Source organism: Cherax quadricarinatus, chromosome 69 (assembly GCF_038502225.1).
Source record: "Cherax quadricarinatus isolate ZL_2023a chromosome 69, ASM3850222v1, whole genome shotgun sequence".
In the NCBI taxonomy this organism is placed as follows: domain Eukaryota; kingdom Metazoa; phylum Arthropoda; class Malacostraca; order Decapoda; family Parastacidae; genus Cherax; species Cherax quadricarinatus.
The window spans coordinates 9180435-9200198 of NC_091360.1; the positions used below are offsets into that span (position 1 = coordinate 9180435).

Below are 19764 nucleotides of genomic sequence, written 5' to 3' on the forward strand. Positions count from 1 at the left end.
TTCTTTCTAGTTCTTATTCTTGTTTATTTCCTCTTATCTCCATGAGGAAGTGGAACAGAATTCTTCCTCCGTAAGCCATGCGTGTTGTAAGAGGCGACTAAAATGCCGGGAGCAAGGGGCTAGTAACCCCTTCTCCTGTATAAATTACTAAATTTAAAAAGAGAAACTTTTGTTTTTCTTTTTGGGCCACCCTGCCTCGGTGGGATACTATATATTTATACAGTATGTATATATATATATATTTTTTTTTTGTTTTTTTTTTTTTCAACAAGTCGGCCGTCTCCCACCGAGGCAGGGTGACCCAAAAAAAAAGAAAGAAAATCCCCAAAAAGAAAATACTTTCATCATCATTCAACACTTTCACCACACTCACACATTATCACTGCTTTTGCAGAGGTGCTCAGAATACAACAGTTTAGAAGCATATATGTATAGAGATACACAACATATCCCTCCAAACTGCCAATATCCCAAACCCCTCCTTTAAAGTGCAGGCATTGTACTTCCCATTTCCAGGACTCAAGTCCGACTATATGAAAATAACCGGTTTCCCTGAATCCCTTCACTAAATATTACCCTGCTCACACTCCAACAGATCGTCAGGTCCCAAGTATCATTCGTCTCCATTCACTCCTATCTAACACGCTCACGCACGCTTGCTGGAAGTCCAAGCCCCTCACCCACAAAACCTCCTTTACCCCCTCTTTCCAACCCTTTCGAGGACGACCCCTACCCCTCTTTCCTTCCCCTATAGATTTATATGCTTTCCATGTCATTCTACTTTGATCCATTCTCTCTAAATGACCAAACCACCTCAACAACCCCTCTTCTGCCCTCTGACTAATGCTTTTATTAACTCCACACCTTCTCCTAATTTCCACACTCCGAATTTTCTGCATAATATTTACACCACACATTGCCCTTAGACAGGACATCTCCACTGCCTCCAACCGTCTCCTCGCTGCTGCATTTACCACCCAAGCTTCACATCCATATAAGAGTGTTGGTACTACTATACTTTCATACATTCCCTTCTTTGCCTCCATAGATAACGTTTTTTGACTCCACATATACCTCAACGCACCACTCACCTTTTTTCCCTCATCAATTCTATGATTAACCTCATCCTTCATAAATCCATCCGCCGACACGTCAACTCCCAAGTATCTGAAAACATTCACTTCTTCCATACTCCTCCTCCCCAATTTGATATCCAATTTTTCTTTATCTAAATCATTTGATACCCTCATCACCTTACTCTTTTCTATGTTCACTTTCAACTTTCTACCTTTACACACATTCTCAAACTCATCCACTAACCTTTGTAATTTTTCTTTAGAATCTCCCATAAGCACAGTATCATCAGCAAAAAGTAACTGTGTCAATTCCCATTTTGAATTTGATTCCCCAAAATTTAATCCCACCCCTCTCCCGAACACCCTAGCATTTACTTCTTTTACAACTCCATCTATAAATATATTAAACAACCATGGTGACATTACACATCCCTGTCTAAGACCTACTTTTACCGGGAAGTATTCTCCCTCTCTTCTACACACCCTAACCTGAGCCTCACTATCCTCATAAAAGCTCTTTACAGCATTTAGTAACTTACCACCTATTCCATATACTTGCAACATCTGCCACATTGCTCCTCTATCCACTCTATCATATGCCTTTTCTAAATCCATAAATGCAATAAAAACTTCCCTACCTTTATCTAAATACTGTTCACATATATGTTTCAATGTAAACACTTGATCTACACATCCCCTACCCACTCTGAAGCCTCCTTGCTCGTCCGCAATTCTACATTCTGTCTTACCTCTAATTCTTTCAATTATAACCCTACCGTATACTTTTCCTGGTATACTCAGTAAACTTATTCCTCTATAATTTTTACAATCTCTTTTGTCCCCTTTCCCTTTATATAAAGGGACTATACATGCTCTCCGCCAATCCCTAGGTACCTTCCCCTCTTTCATACATTTATTAAACAAAAGTACCAACCACTCCAACACTATATCCCCCCCTGCTTTTAACATTTCTGTCATGATCCCATCAGTTCCAGCTGCTTTACCCCCTTTCATTCTACGTAATGCCTCACGTACCTCCACCACACTTACATTCTGCTCTTCTTCACTCCTAAAAGATGGTATACCTCCCTGGCCAGTGCATGAAATTACTGCCTCCCTTTCTTCCTTAACATTTAAAAGTTCCTCAATATATATATATTTATATTATATATACATATATATTTATATATATATATTATATATACATATATATTTATATATATATATATATATTTATATTATATATACATATATATTTATATATATTATATATATATATATGTATTTATATATATGTATTTATATATATGTATTTATATATATGTATTTATATATATGTATTTATATATATGTATTTATATATATGTATTTATATAATATTTATATATATATACATTATATATATATATACATATATATATATATATATACATATATATATTTATACATATATATATATATATACAGTGGACCCCCGCATAGCGAACTTAATCCGTGCAAGAGGGCTGGTCGTTATGCGAAATGTTCGCTATGCGAATTAATTTTCCCCATAAGAAATAATGGAAATAAAATTAATCCGTGCAAGACACCCAAAAGTATGAAAAAAAATTTTTTTTACCACAAAAAAATTTTAATTTTAGTACACACAAACTGAAAAAGGCATGCACAATTACATGACACTTACTTTTATTGAAGATCTGGTGATGATTGATGGGATGGGAGGGGGGGAGAGAGAGTGTTAGTGTTTAGAAGGGGAATCCCCTTCCATTAGGACTTGAGGTAGCAAGTCCTTTTCCGGGATTACTTCCCTTCTTCTTTTAATGCCACTAGGACCAGCTTCAGAGTCACTGGACCTCTGTCGCACAACAAATCTGTCCATAGAGTTCTGTACCTCCCGTTCCTTTACGATTTGTCTAAAATGGGCCATAACATTGTCATTGAAATAGTCACCAGCACGGCTTGCAACAGCTGTGTCAGGGTGATTTTCATCCATAAAGGTTTGCAGTTCAACCCACTGTGCACACATTTCCTTAATTTTTGAAGTAGGCACAATGGATTCCACAACTGGCATAGGCTTCTCAGGGTTAGCCCCAAACCCTTCAAAATCTTTCTTAATTTCCATACTAATTCTCACCCTTTTTACCACAGGGTTGGCACTAGAAGCTTTCTTGGGGCCCATGGTCACTTATTTTCCAGAAACAGCACCGAAAACACTGTAATAATACGAATTATTCCGAGTGTATGCTTGAATGTTACCGCGGAGGCTGGCTGGTAAACAATGGACGCGTCTCGGACGAAGGTCGCTGAGCGGGTTTTTGTCCACTATGCGGGGCAAAATTTTGGCGAACAAAGCGTTCGCTATGCGGATTGTTCGCTATGCAAGGCGTTCGCTATGCGGGGGTCCACTGTATATATATATATATATATATATATTCTTTCTTTCAACACACCAGCCGTATCCCACCGAGGCGGGGTGGCCCAAAAGGAAAAACAAAGGTTTCTCCTTTCACATTTAGTAATATATACAGGAGAAGGGGTTACTAGCCCCTTGCTCCTGGCATTTTAGTCGCCTCTTACAACACGCATAGCTTACGGAGGAAGAATTCTGTTCCACTTCCCCATGGAGATAAGAGGAAATAAACAAGAACAAGAGCTAGTAAGAAAATAGAAGAAAACCCAGAGGGGTGTGTATACATATGCTTGTACATGTATGTGTAGTGTGACCTAAGTGTAAGCAGAAATAGCAAGACGTACCTGAAACCTTGCATGTTTATGAGACAGAAAAAACACCAGCCAACCTACCATCGTGTAAAACAATTACAGGCTTACGTTTTACACTCACTTGGCAGGACGGTAGTACCTCCCTGGCCAGTGCATGAAATTACCGCCTCCCTTTCTTCCTTAACATTTAAAAGTTCCTCAAAATATATATGTGTATATATATATATATATATGTGTATATATATATATATATATATATATATATGTATTTATATATATGTATTTATATATATATATATTTATATATATGTATTTATATATATATATTTATATATATGTATTTATATATATATATTTATATATATGTATTTATATATATATATTTATATATATGTATTTATATATATATATTTATATATATGTATTTATATATATATATTTATATATATATATTTATATATACAGTGGACCCCCGCATAGCGAACGCCTTGCATAGCGAACATTCCGCATAGCGAACGCTTTGTCCGCTAAAATTTTGCCCCGCATAGTAGACAAAAACCCGCTCAGCGAACTTCGTTCGAGACACGTCCAATGTGGGCCCTCAGCCAGCCTCACATGTGCCGCCCGTCCCAATGTTTACCAGCTAGCCTCCGCGGTAACATTCAAGCATACACTCGGAATATTTCGTATTATTACAGTGTTTTCGGTGCTGTTTGTGGAAAATAAGTGACCATGGGCCCCAAGAAAGCTTCTAGTGCCAACCCTACACCTCAAAGGGTAAGAATACCCATTGAAATTAAGAAAGAAATCATTGATAAGTATGAAAGTGGAGTACGTATCACCGACCTGGTCAGGTTGTACAAGAAACCAAAATCAACCATCGCTTCTATTGTGGGCAAGAAAACGGCAATCAAGGAAGCTGTTGTTTCCAAAGGTTTAACTGTGTTTTCGAAACAAAGATCGCAAGTGATGGAAGATGTTGAGAGACTCTTATTGGTGTGGATAAATGAAAAACAGCTAGCAGGAGATAGCGTCTCTCAAGCGATCATATGTGAAAAGGCTAGGAAGTTGCATGACGATTTAATTAAAAAAATGCCTGCAACTAGTGATGATGTGAGTGAATTTAAGGCCAGCAAAGGTTGGTTTGAGAGATTTAAGAAGCGTAGTGGCATCCATAGTGTGATACGGCATGGTGAGGCTGCCAGTTCGGACCACAAAGCGGCTGAAAAATATGTGCATGAATTCAAGGAGTACATGGAAACTGAAGGACTGGAACCTGAACAAGTGTTTAATTGTGATGAAACAGGCCTGTTCTGGAAGAAAATGCCAAGCAGGACCTACATTACTCAGGAGGAAAAGGCACTCCCAGGACATAAGCCTATGAAAGACAGGCTTACTCTTCTCATGTGTGCCAATGCTACTGGTGATTGCAAAGTTAAGCCTTTATTAGTGTATCACTCTGAAACTCCCAGAGCGTTCAGGCAAAAGAATGTCCTCAAGGATAATTTGTGTGTGCTGTGGAGGGCAAACAGTAAGGCATGGGTCACTAGGGAATTTTTCTATAACTGGTTACACCATGCATTTGCCCCCAATGTGAAAGATTACCTAACTGAAAAGAAATTAGACCTTAAGTGCCTCCTGGTGTTAGACAATGCCCCTGGTCATCCTACAGACGTGGCAGAGCGACTTTATGGGGACATGAGCTTCATTAAGGTGAAGTTTTTGCCTCCTAATACCACTCCTCTCCTGCAGCCCATGGACCAGCAGGTCATTTCCAACTTCAAGAAACTGTACACAAAAGCTCTGTTTCAAAAGTGCTTTGAAGTGACCACAGACACTGGATTGACTCTAAAAGAGTTTTGGAAGGATCACTTTAATATCCTCAGTTGTGTAAACCTTATAGGTAAGGCTTGGGAGGGAGTGACTAAGAGAACCTTGAACTCTGCTTGGAAGAAACTGTGGCCAGAATGTGTAGACAAAAGGGATTTTGAAGGGTTTGAGGCTAACCCTGAGAGGAGTAGTATACCAGTTGAGGAATCAATTGTGGAATTGGGGAAGTCCTTGGGGTTGGAGGTTAGTGGGGAGGATGTGGAAGAGTTGGTGGAGGAGGACAATGAAGAACTAACCACTGATGAGCTGATAGATCAACTTCAAGAGCAAGAGGCCAGACCTGGGGAAACTGGTTCAGAGGAGGGGAGAGAGAAATTGAAGGAATTGCCTACTTCAAAGATTAAGGAAATGTGTGCAAAATGGCTTGAAGTGCAAACCTTTTTTGATGAAAATCACCCTCACACAGCTATTGCAAGCCGTGCTGGTGACTATTACAATGACACTGTTGTGAAACACTTTAGGAAAGTCATAAAGGAACGAGAGGTACAGGCCACTATGGACAGATATGTTGTGCGAAAGAAGTCCAGTGACTCTGAAGCTGGTCCTAGTGGCATTAAAAGAAGAAGGGAAGTAACCCCAGAAAAGGACTTGCTACCTCAAGTCCTAATGGAAGGGGATTCCCCTTCTAAACACTAACACTCTCTCTCCCCTCCTCCCATCCCATCAATCATCACCAGATCTTCAATAAAAGTAAGTGTCATGTAATTGTGCATGCCTTTTTCAGTTTGTGTGTACTAAAATTAACATTTTTTTGTGGTAAAAAAATTTTTTTTCATACTTTTGGGTGTCTTGCACGGATTAATTTTATTTCCATTATTTCTTATGGGGAAAATTAATTCGCATAGCGAACATTTCGCATAACGACCAGCCCTCTTGCACGGATTAAGTTCGCTATGCGGGGGTCCACTGTATATATATATATATATATATATAATGTATATATATACATGTATATATATATATATATACAGTGGACCCCCGGTTAACGATATTTTTTCACTCCTGAAGTATGTTCAGGTGCCAGTACTGACCGAATTTGTTCCCATAAGGAATATTGTGAAGTAGATTAGTCCATTTCAGACCCCCAAACATACATGTACAAACGCACTTACATAAATACACTTACATAATTGGTCGCATTCGGAGGTAATCGTTATGCGGGGGTCCACTGTATATATATATATATATTATATATATGTATGTATGTATGTATGTATGTATGTATGTATGTATGTATGTACTATACAGTGGACCCCCGGTATTCGATAAATCCGGTATTCGATGCATTATATCGCAAAAAAATTTCCTCGGTATTCGATTGAAAACCCGGTATTCGATACGATTCGCACGAGACCTGTCCACGTGTGGCCTGAACTGCCCCGTGTTTGCCAGTATTTACAAGCCAGCCAGTGTGCGCGCATCTAATGATACATTCGGTACATTCCATATTATCCATATTATCACTGTGTTTGGTGCTTGTTTCTGCAAAATAAGTCACCATGGGCCCCAAGAAAGCTTCTAGTGCCAACCCTGTGGTAAAAAGGGTGAGAATTAGTATGGAAATTAAGAAAGATTATAGGGGGATAAGTCTGTTGAGTGTACCTGGTAAAGTGTATGGTAGAGTTATAATTGAAAGAATTAAGAGTAAGACGGAGAATAGGATAGCAGATGAACAAGGAGGCTTTAGGAAAGGTAGGGGGTGTGTGGACCAGGTGTTTACAGTGAAACATATAAGTGAACAGTATTTAGATAAGGCTAAAGAGGTCTTTGTGGCATTTATGGATTTGGAAAAGGCGTATGACAGGGTGGATAGGGGGGCAATGTGGCAGATGTTGCAAGTGTATGGTGTAGGAGGTAGGTTACTGAAAGCAGTGAAGAGTTTTTACGAGGATAGTGAGGCTCAAGTTAGAGTATGTAGGAAAGAGGGAAATTTTTTCCCAGTAAAAGTAGGCCTTAGACAAGGATGTGTGATGTCACCGTGGTTGTTTAATATATTTATAGATGGGGTTGTAAGAGAAGTAAATGCGAGGGTCTTGGCAAGAGGCGTGGAGTTAAAAGATAAAGAATCACACACAAAGTGGGAGTTGTCACAGCTGCTCTTTGCTGATGACACTGTGCTCTTGGGAGATTCTGAAGAGAAGTTGCAGAGATTGGTGGATGAATTTGGTAGGGTGTGCAAAAGAAGAAAATTAAAGGTGAATACAGGAAAGAGTAAGGTTATGAGGATAACAAAAAGATTAGGTGATGAAAGATTGAATATCAGATTGGAGGGAGAGAGTATGGAGGAGGTGAACGTATTCAGATATTTGGGAGTGGACGTGTCAGCAGATGGGTCTATGAAAGATGAGGTGAATCATAGAATTGATGAGGGAAAAAGAGTGAGTGGTGCACTTAGGAGTCTGTGGAGACAAAGAACTTTGTCCTTGGAGGCAAAGAGGGGAATGTATGAGAGTATAGTTTTACCAACGCTCTTATATGGGTGTGAAGCGTGGGTGATGAATGTTGCAGCGAGGAGAAGGCTGGAGGCAGTGGAGATGTCATGTCTGAGGGCAATGTGTGGTGTGAATATAATGCAGAGAATTCGTAGTTTGGAAGTTAGGAGGAGGTGCGGGATTACCAAAACTGTTGTCCAGAGGGCTGAGGAAGGGTTGTTGAGGTGGTTCGGACATGTAGAGAGAATGGAGCGAAACAGAATGACTTCAAGAGTGTATCAGTCTGTAGTGGAAGGAAGGCGGGGTAGGGGTCGGCCTAGGAAGGGTTGGAGGGAGGGGGTAAAGGAGGTTTTGTGTGCGAGGGGCTTGGACTTCCAGCAGGCATGCGTGAGCGTGTTTGATAGGAGTGAATGGAGACAAATGGTTTTTAATACTTGACGTGCTGTTGGAGTGTGAGCAAAGTAACATTTATGAAGGGATTCAGGGAAACCGGCAGGCCGGACTTGAGTCCTGGAGATGGGAAGTACAGTGCCTGCACTCTGAAGGAGGGGTGTTAATGTTGCAGTTTAAAAACTGTAGTGTAAAGCACCCTTCTGGCAAGACAGTGATGGAGTGAATGATGGTGAAAGTTTTTCTTTTTCGGGCCACCCTGCCTTGGTGGGAATCGGCCGGTGTGATAATAAAATAATAAAAAATTTGAAGGGTTTGGGGCTAACCCTGAGAAGCCTATGCCAGTTGTGGACTCCATTGTGCCTACTTCAAAAATTAAGGAAATGTGTGCACAGTGGGTTAAAGTGCAAACCTTTATGGATGAAAATCACCCTAACACAGCTATTGCAAGCCTTGCTGGTGACTATTACAATGACAATGTTATGGCCCATTTTAGACAAATCGTAAAGGAACGGGAGGTACAGAACTCTATGGACAGATTTGTTGTGCGACAGAGGTCCAGTGACTCTCAAGCTGGTCCTAGTGGCATTAAAAGAAGAAGGGAAGTAACCCCGGAAAAGGACTTGCTACCTCAAATCCTAATGGAAGGGGATTCCCCTTCTAAACACTAACACCTCTCCTCTCCTCCCATCCCATCAATCATCACCAGATCTTCATTAAAGGTAAGTGTCAATTATTTTATTGTTATTGTAATTACAGTGGACCCCCGGTTAACGATTTTAATCCGTGCAAGAGGGCTCATCGTTATGCGAAATAATCGTTATGCGAATGAATTTTCCCCATAAGAAATAATGGAAATAAAATTAATCCGTGCAAGACGCCCAAAAGTATGAAAAAAAATTTTTTTTACCACATGAAATGTTAATTTTAATACACACAAACTGAAAAAGGCATGCACAATTAAATGACACTTACTTTTATTGAAGATCTGGTGTTGATTGATGGGATGGGAGGAGGGGAGAGCATTATCTTCTTACTGTTTAGAAGGGGAATCCCCTTCCATTACGACTTGAGGTAGCAAGTCCTTTTCCGGGGTTACTTCCCTTCTTCTTTTAATGCCACTAGGACCAGCTTGAGAGTCACTGGACCTCTGTCGCACAACAAATCTGTCCATAGAGCTCTGTACCTCCCGTTCCTTTACGATTTGTCTAAAATGGGCCACAACATTGTCATTGAAATAGTCACCAGCACGGCTTGCAACAGCTGTGTCAGGGTGATTTTCATCTATAAAGGTTTGCAGTTCAACCCACTGTGCACACATTTCCTTAATCTTTGAAGTAGGCACAATGGATTCCACAACTGGCATAGGCTTCTCAGGGTTAGCCCCAAACCCTTCAAAATCTTTCTTAATTTCCATACTAATTCTCACCCTTTTTACCACAGGGTTGGCACTAGAAGCTTTCTTGGGGCCCATGGTCACTTATTTTCCAGAAACAGCACCGAAAATACTGTAATAATACGAAATATTCCGAGTGTATGCTTGGATGTTACCGCGGAGGCTGGCTGGTAAACAATGGGACGGAGCGGCACATGTGAGGCTGGCTGAGGGCACATTGGACGCGTCTCGGACGAAAATCGGTATGCGGGTTTTTAATCGGTATGCGGGGCAAAAATTTTGCGATAAAAGTAATCGTTATGCGGAAAAATCGCTATGCGATGCCATCGTTATGCGGGGGTCCACTGTATTCTATTGCATTGAACTTAATATTTCATGTAGTAAAATTTTTTTTTCATACTTTTGGGTGTCTTGCACGGATTAATTTGATTTCCATTATTTCTTATGAGGAAAATTGATTCGGTTTTCGATATTATCGGTATTCGATGAGCTCTCAGGAACGGATTAATATCAAATACCGGGGGTCCACTGTATATATATATATATATATATATACTGTATATATATATATATATATATATATATATATATATTTATATTATATATATATATATATATATATATATATATATATATATATATATATATATATATATATATATATATATATATATGTCGTGCCGAATAGGCAGAACTTGTAATCTTGGCTTAAATAGCAATGCTTATCTTGCCATATAGGACAAGTGAAAATTTGTGTATGCAGTAATATCGCCAAAATCATTCTGAACCTAATGAAAAAAATTTATTTCACTGTGTTTGTTTAGTATTAAATTACTGTAAACAAATCTAAAATATATTTAGTTGGGTTAGGCTAAAATAAATTGCGCTTGTTATAATAATGTTAGGTAAGTTTCTAAGTTCCTTTTGGTGCAAAATTATAAATTTTTACATCAACATTAATGAAAAAATATATCTTTAAATGTATAAGAGAAAATTTTAGAAAGGACTTAATTTTAAAAGAGTTCTTGCTAATTGACCAGTTTTACATATTCGGCACGACATATACATACATACATACATACATACATACATACATACATACATACATACATGCATGCATACAAACATAGACAGCTTCTCCTCGCTTAACGATGGTGTTCTCTTCCTAAGACCACGTAGGTAAACGAATTCGTCACTGAGCTAAGTGGGTTTGCGTCAGTAATCTTTGATATTGTTTTAATGTCACCTTTGCGCCATTTATAACATTTTTAGTATATTTGTAAATGTTTATACAGTAGCGTATTGTATATTGTAATAACAAGAATAGAAGAAATCAGCTCTAATATACATTATTTAGTTATGCTTGCTGGTTAGAGAGCCCATTGTAAGTCCAAGTTGTCGATAAACGAGTGCATGAGGAGAGGCTGTGTGTGTGTGTGTGTGTGTGTACTCACCTAGTTGTACTCACCTAGTTGAGGTTGCAGGGGTCGAGTCCAAGCTCCTGGCCCCGCCTCTTCACTGGTCGCTACTAGGTCACTCTCCCTGAACCATGAGTTTATCGTACCTCTGCTTAAAGCTATGTATGGATCCTGCCTCCAGTACATCGCTTCCTAAACTATTCCACTTCTTGACTACTCTGTGGCTGAAGAAATACTTCCTAACATCCCTGTGATTCATCTGTGTCTTCAGCTTCCAACTGTGTCCCTGTGTTGCTGCGTCCAGTCTCTGGAACATCCTGTCTTTGTCCACCTTGTCAATTCCTCTCAGTATTTTGTAAGTCGTTATCATGTCCCCCCTATCTCTCCTGTCCTCCAGTGTCGTCAGGTTGATTTCCCTTGACCTCTCCTCGTAGGACATACCTCTTAGCTCTGGGACTAGTCTTGTTGCAAAACTTTGCACTTTCTCTAGTTTCTTTACATGCTTGGCTAGGTGTGGGTTCCAAACTGGTGCCGCATACTCCAATATGGGCCTAACGTACACGGTGTGCAGGGTCCTGAACGATTCCTTATTAAGATGTCGGAATGCTGTTCTGAGGTTTGCTAGGCGCCCATATGCTGCAGCAGTTATTTGGTTGATGTGCACTTCAGGAGATGTACCTGGTGTTATACTCACCCCAAGATCTTTTTCCTTGAGTGAGGTTTGTAGTCTCTGGCCCCCTAGACTGTACTCCATCTGCGGTCTTCTTTGCCCTTCCCCAATCTTCATGACTTTGCACTTGGTGGGGTTGAACTCCAGGAGCCAATTGCTGGACCAGGTCTGCAGCCTGTCCAGATCCCTTTGTAGTTCTGCCTGGTCTTCGATTGAATGAATTCTTCTCATCAACTTCACGTCATCTACAAACAGGGACACCTCGGAGTTTATTCCTTCCGTCACGTTGTTCACAAATACCAGAAACAACACTGGTCCTAGGACTGACCCCTGTGGGACCCCGCTGGTCACAGGTGCCCACTCTGACACCTTGCCACATACCATTACTCACTGCTGTCTTCCTGACAAGTATTCCTTGATCCATTGTAGTGCCTTCCCTGTTATCCCTGCTTGGTCCTCCAGTTTTTGCACTAATCTCTTGTGTGGTACTGTGTCAAACGCCTTCTTGCAGTCCAAGAAGATGCAATCCACCCACCCCTCTCTCTCTTGTCTTGTCTCTTGTGTACTCGCCTATTTGTACTCACCTATTTGTGGTTGCAGGGGTCGAGTCATAGCTCCTGGCCCCGCCTCTTCACTGATTGCTACTAGGTCCTCTCTCTCCCTGCTCCATGAGCTTTATCATACCTCGCCTTAAAACTATGTATGGTTCCCGCCTCCACTACTTCACTTTCTAGGCTATTCCACGGCTTGACTACTCTATGACTGAAGAAATACTTCCTAACATCCCTTTGATTCATCTGAGTCTTCAACTTCCAATTGTGACCTCTTGTGTCTGTGTCCCATCTCTGGAACATCCCGTCTTTGTCCACCTCATCTATTCCTTGCAGTATTTTATATGTCGTTATCATGTCTCCCCTGACCCTCCAGTTTCGTCAGGCCGATTTCCCTCAACCTCTCTTCGTAGGACAATCCCCGTAGCTCTGGGACTAGTCTTGTTGCAAACCTTTGCACTTTCTCTAATTTCTTGACGTGCTTGAATAGGTGTGGATTCCAAACTGGTGCTGCATACTCTAGTATGGGCCTGACGTAAATGGTATACAGAGTCTTGAACGAATCCTTACTGAGGTATCTGAACGCTATCCATAGGTTTGCCAGGCGCCCGTATGCTGCAGCAGTTATCTGATTGATGTGCACCTCAGGAGATATGCTCGGTGTTATACTCGCCCCCAGATTTTTTTCCTTGAGTGAGGTTTGCAGACTTTGGCCATCTAGACTATATTGTGTCTGTGGTCTTCTTTGCCCTTCCCCAATCTTCATGACTTTGCATTTGGCAGGGTTAAACTCAAGGAGCCAGTTGCTGGACCAGGCTTGTAGCCTGTCCAGGTCGCTTTGTAGTCCTGCCTGATCCTCATCCGATTTGATTCTTCTCATTAACTTCACATCATCCGCAAACAAGGACACTTCTGAGTCTATCCCTTCCGTTATGTCATTCACATATACCAAGAACAGCACAGGTCCTAGGACTGACCCCTGTGGAACCCTGCTTGTCACAGGCGCCCGCTCTGACACCTCGTCACGTACCATGACTCGTTGTTGCCTCCCTGTTAGGTATTCTCTGATCCATTGCAGTGCCTTTCCTGTTATGTGTGCCTGATCCTCTAGCTTTTGCAGTAACCTCTTGTGAGGAATTGTGTCGAAGGCCTTCTTGCAGTCCAAAAAAAATGCAGTCGATCCACCCCTCTCTCTCTCTTGTCTTACTTCTGTCACCTTGTCATAAAACTCTAATAGGTTTGTGACACAGGATTTTCCCTCCCTGAAACCATGCTGGCTGTCAATTATACACTTGTTTCTTTCCAGGTGCTCCACCACTCTCCTCCTGATGATCTTCTCCATGACCTTGCATACTATACACGTTAGTGATACAGGTCTGTAGTTTAGTGCCTCATGTCTGTCTCCCTTTTTAAAAATTGGGACTACATTTGCCATCTTCCATACCTCGGGGAGTTACCCAGTTTCAAATGATGTGTTGAAGATCTTTGTTAATGGTACACACAATATCTCTGCTCCCTCTTTAAGGACCCACGGAGAGATGTCTGGTCCCACCGCCTTTGAGGTGTCAAGTTCGCATAGCAACTTCTTCACCTCCTCCTTGGTTATATGTACCTCATCCAGCACTTGCTGGTGCACCCCCTTGCTCTGATTTCCTGGAGTCCTACTGGTTTCCACTGTAAATACTTCTTTAAATCTCGTGTTGAGCTCCTGACATACCTCCCGGTCGTTTCTTGTGAATTCCCCATCACCCTTCCTCAGTCTGATTACCTGGTCCTTGACTGTTGTTTTCCTCCTGATGTGGCTGTACAACAGCTTCGGGTCAGTCTTGACTTTCGATGCTATGTCATTTTCGTATTGCCGCTGAGCCTCCCTTCTTATCTGTGCACATTCGTTTCTGGCTCTTCGGCTAATCTCTTTATTTTCCTGAGTTCTCTGTCTTCTGTACCTTTTCCATTCTCTAGTACACCTAGTTTTTGCCTCCCTACACCTTTGGGTGAGCCAAGGACTCGTTCTGTTCTTCCCATTATTTCTGTTTCCCTTGGGAACAAACCTCTCCTCTGCCTCCCTGCATTTTGTTGCGACATAGTCCATCATTTCTTGTACTGGTTTTCCTGTCAGTTCCCTCTCCCACTGAATGTCTTGAAAGAAGTTCCTCAAGCCTGAGTAGTTCCCCGTTTTGTAGTTTGGTTTTTCCCACCCTATTCCTGCTGCTCTCCCCACTTGGAGCTCAACTATGTAGTCGAAGCACAGAACCACATGATCACTAGCTCCCAGGGGCCTTTCATACATGATATCCTCGATGTCAGAACTACTCAAGGTGAATACAAGGTCCAGTCTTGCTGGTTCATCCTCTCCTCTCTGGTAGTGTCTCTAACATGCTGATGCATGAGGTTTTCCAGTACCACATCCATCATCTTGGCTCTCCATGTTTCGGGACCCCCATGGGGCTCCAGGTTTTCCCAGTCAATCTCCTTGTGATTGAAATCACCCATAACTAGTAACTTTGCTTCCCCCATGTGTGCTCTCCTGGCCACCTCGGCTAGTGTGTCGACCATTGCTCTCTTGCTCTCATCGTATTCCTCTCTTGGCCTCCTGCAGTTCTGTGGTGGGTTGTACATTACTGCAATTATCACCTTATGTCCCTCAGACTGGATTGTTCCTACTAAGTAGTCCCTTTCACCCGTGCCATCCATTCCTTCCATTTTCTCAAACCCCCACTGGTTTTTAATGAGCAGTGCAACTCCTCCTCCCCCTCTCCTTCCTCTGTCTTTCCTGAGGATTTGATATCTGGATGGAAAGATTGAATCTGTTATTATTCTGGTGGGTTTTGTTTCTGTGAGTGCTATTATGTCTGGGGATGTCTCCTTGATTCTTTCGTGCCACTCCTCATACTTATTTGTTATTCCATCTGCATTTGTATACCACACCTTCAACTTCTTTTCTAAGATTGTGGTCTGGGAGGTGTATTGGGGTTGGGGAAGTGGGAGACCTGATAAGGAACTGTGGGTGGTTACTGTGGGGGTTGAGTTTGTAATGCAGTGGGTGGGGGCATTGGATGTGGCATGGGTGTTTTGGTTTAGAGTGTTTGGTTGCACTGGGGTTGACCTGGTTGGGAGGCTTCTATAGGAAGTTGTGAGGGAGGCTGTATTTGATCTTCCTGTGTCTGGGATCTCCTGTCTGTCTTCTCCATCCCCTCTCTTTCCTCCTTTCGCCTTTGTACCATCTCTCTCAGTTTCTGCCTTTCTGCTTGTGTTCTGTTGCGGTCGAGATACACCTTCCTGTATGCCGGCATGTCCCTTAATCGTGCTTTCTCCTGCAGGATCCTGTTCCGAGTCGATTCTGCCTTGAAGGTCACTTTCACTGGCTGGGTTCTTTTTTTTACAAACCCCCCTATTCTCCGAAAATTTTCCAGCTGGGTCATGGCGTCTTCTCCTATTGCTTTCATGATGCTTTCAATTGCTTTTTTTCCCCCATGTTTTCTTCCTTCATATGTTTCCCCTTCAACTTCCTGGAGCCCATACACAAAGACCGACCTCGCCCTTTCATTCTCCCACTGCATATCCCTGTGTATCCCCTCATTCAATTTGATTTCCTCCATTTCAGCTTTCCTTTCTTCAGTTTCACTAGCTAATGTACTTGGGCTCAGTGGCCTGTCATTTTCCCTTCTCGGCTTTCCCTGGGCTTTGCTGTGGTCTGTTAGGGCCTCCACATATAGCTTAGCTCTTTCATTTACTACAGTCTCCACTGATTGAGCTTCTACATGTAGTTTTGCTCCTTCTTTCCCTACAGTCCCCTTATTTGTGACTGAGGTAGCAGTCTCTGTTGTCAATCCCAAAATGTTCTTTAGTTCTTTAGGCTGTTTCAGATTTTTCAGTTCCTCTTCTAAACTCTGTATCCTGGCCTCTGCTGCTTTGACTTGCACCTCCCACTTCCTGCTTTCCATGTCTATCCTCTCTTCCATTGTCATGCTAAGTTCTTCTAGTTTCTTTTCCCATTCATGTTCCCTTTTTGTGAGCTCTGCTGCCCAATCTTCCTTTGCAGTTTCCTCCTCCTGTCCCTTGGTTTTTCTTGTTGCTCTCTGGCAACCCATTTTTGTTTTATCCTGATTGCCTCGGAGTGGGAAACCTATGTAATTCTGTATGTTAGGTTAGTATTGTGTATGTCAGAGTGTGGGGGGGGGGAGGTAGAGGAGGAACTGTGGCTATGTGGGAGAGTAGTGGGGAGGGGGGTGGGAAGGAGGGAGAAGCAAGTGGGAGAGGGAGAGGGGGAAGGAGGGAGAGGTGGGGAGGGGGAGGGTGAAAGAGGGAGGGGGGGAATCAGGTGAAGGAGTGAGATGTCGGTGGGGGAGGGGGGGAGTGTATGTGTGAGTCTGGCAATGTGCTTGACTAGGTGTGGATTCCAAACTGGTGCTGCATACTCCAGTATGGGCCTGACGTAAATGGTATACAGAGTCTTGAACGAATCCTTACTGAGGTATCTGAACGCTATCCGTAGGTTTGCCAGGCGCCCGTATGCTGCAGCAGTTATCTGATTGATGTGCACCTCAGGAGATATGCTCGGTGTTATACTCACCCCCAGATCTTTTTCCTTGAGTGAGGTTTGCAGTTTTTGGCCATCTAAACTATATTGTGTCTGTGGTCTTCTTTGCCCTTCCCCAATCTTCATGACTTTGCATTTGGCAGTGTTCAACTCAAGGAGCCAGTGTGTGTGTGTGTGTGTGTGTGTGTGTGTGTGTGTGTGTGTGTGTGTGTGTGTGTGTGTGTGTGTGTGTGTGTGTGTGTGTGTATGTGCATGTGTGTGCATGTGTGTGCGTGTGTGTGTGTGCGTGTGTGTGCGTGTGTGTGTGGGTGTGTGTGTGTGTGTGTGTGTGTGTATGTACTCACCTAGTTGTACTCACCTAGTTGAGGTTGCAGGGGTCGAGTCCAAGCTCCTGGCCCCGCCTCTTCACTGGTCGCTACTAGGTCACTCTCCCTGAACCATGAGCTTTATCGTACCTCTGCTTAAAGCTATGTATGGATCCTGACTCCACTACATCGCTTCCCAAACTATTCCACTTCCTGACTACTCTGTGGCTGAAGAAATACTTCCTAACATCCCTTTGATTCATCTGTGTCTTCAACTTCCAACTGTGTCCCCTTGTTACTGTGTCCAGTCTCTGGAACATCCTGTCTTTGTCCACCTTGTCAATTCCTCTCAGTATTTTGTAAGTCGTTATCATGTCCCCCCTATCTCTCCTGTCCTCCAGTGTCGTCAGGTTGATTTCCCTTAACCTCTCCTCATAGGACATACCTCTTAGCTCTGGGACTAGTCTTGTTGCAAACCCTTGCACTTTCTCTAGTTTCTTTACATGCTTGGCTAGGTGTGGGTTCCAAACTGGTGCCGCATACTCCAATATGGGCCTAACGTACACGGTGTATAGGGTCCTGAACGATTCCTTATTAAGATGTCGGAATGCTGTTCTGAGGTTTGCCAGGCGCCCATATGCTGCAGCAGTTATTTGGTTGATGTGCGCTTCAGGAGATGTGCCTGGTGTTATACTCACCCCAAGATCTTTTTCCTTGAGTGATGTTTGTAGTCTCTGACCCCCTAGACTGTACTCCATCTGTGGTCTTCTTTGCCCTTCCCCAATCCTCATGACTTTGCACTTGGTGGGATTGAACTCCAGGAGCCAGTTGCTGGACCAGGTCTGCAGCCTGTCCAGATCCCTTTGTATTTCTGCCTGGTCTTCGATCGAATGAACTCTTCTCATCAACTTCACGTCATCTGCAAACAGTGACACCTTGGAGTTTATTCCTTCCATCATGTCGTTCACAAATACCAGAAACAGCACTGGTCCTAGGACTGAACCCTGTGGGACCCCACTGGTCACAGGTGCCCACTCTGACACCTCGCCTCGTACCATTACTCGCTGCTGTCTTCCTGACAAGTATTCCCTGATCCATTGCAGTGCCTTCCCTGTTATTCCTGCTTGGTCCTCCAGTTTTTGCACTAATCTCTTGTGTGGTACTGTGTCAAACGCCTTCTTGCAGTCTAAGAATATGCAATCCACCCACCCCTCTCTCTCTTCTCTTACTGCTGTCACCATGTCATAGAACTCCAGTAGGTTTGTGACACTGGATTTCCTGTCTCTGAAACCATGTTGTCTGCTGGTGATGAGATCATTCCTTTCTAGATGTTCCACCATTCTTCTCCTGACAATCTTTTCCATGATTTTGCATGCTATACATGTCAGTGACACTGGTCTGTAGTTTAGTGCTTCATGTCTGTCTCCTTTTTTAAAGATTGGTACCACATTTGCTGTCTTCCATGCCTCAGGCAATCTCCCTGTTTCGATAGATGTATTGAATATTGTTGTTAGGGGTACACATAGCGCCTCTGCTCCCTCTCTCAGGACCCATGGAGAGATGTTATCTGGCCCCATTGCCTTTGAGGTATCTAGCTCACTCAGAAGCCTCTTCACTTCTTCCTCGGTTGTGTGTACTGTGTCCAGCACATGGTGGTGTACCCCACCTCTCCGTCTTTCTGGAGCCCCTTCTGTCTCCTCTGTGAACACTTCTTTGAATCTCTTGTTGAGTTCCTCACATACTTCACTGTCATTTCTTGTTGTCTCTCCTCCTTCCTTCCTTAGCCTGATTACCTGGTCTTTGACGGCTGTTTTCTTCCTGATTTGGCTGTATAACAGCTTCGGGTCAGATTTGGCTTTTGCTGCTATGTCGTTTTCATATTGACGTTGGGCCTCCCTTCTTATCTGTGCATATTCGTTTCTGGCTCTACAACTGCTCTCCTTATTCTCCTGGGTCCTTTGCCTTCTATATTTCTTCCATTCCCTAGCACACTTGGTTTTTGCCTCCTTGCATCTTTGAGTGAACCATGGGCTCATCCTGGCTTTTTCATTATTCCTGTTACCCTTGGGTACAAACCTCTCCTCAGCCTCCTTGCACATTGTGACTACATATTCCATCATCTCATTAACTGGTTTCCCTGCCAGTTCTCTGTCCCACTGAACCTCATTCAGGAAGTTCCTCATTCCTGTGTAGTCCTCTTTCCTGTAGTTTGGTTTCATTCGTCCTGGCCTTCCTGCTTCCCCCTCCACTTGTAGCTCTACTGTGTATTCGAAGCTCAAGACCACATGATCGCTGGCCCCAAGGGGTCTTTCATATGTGATGTCCTCAATATCTGCACTACTCAAGGTGAATACTAAGTCCAGTCTTGCTGGTTC

The 19764-nt window shown here is 42.7% G+C and overlaps 1 protein-coding gene across 3 annotated transcripts in view; it reads left to right on the forward strand.

Moving 5' to 3' along the window:
• LOC128701875 (uncharacterized) overlaps nt 1-19764 on the forward strand; it is a 98184-nt gene that overhangs the window by 6775 nt on the left and 71645 nt on the right. The window lies entirely within an intron of this gene.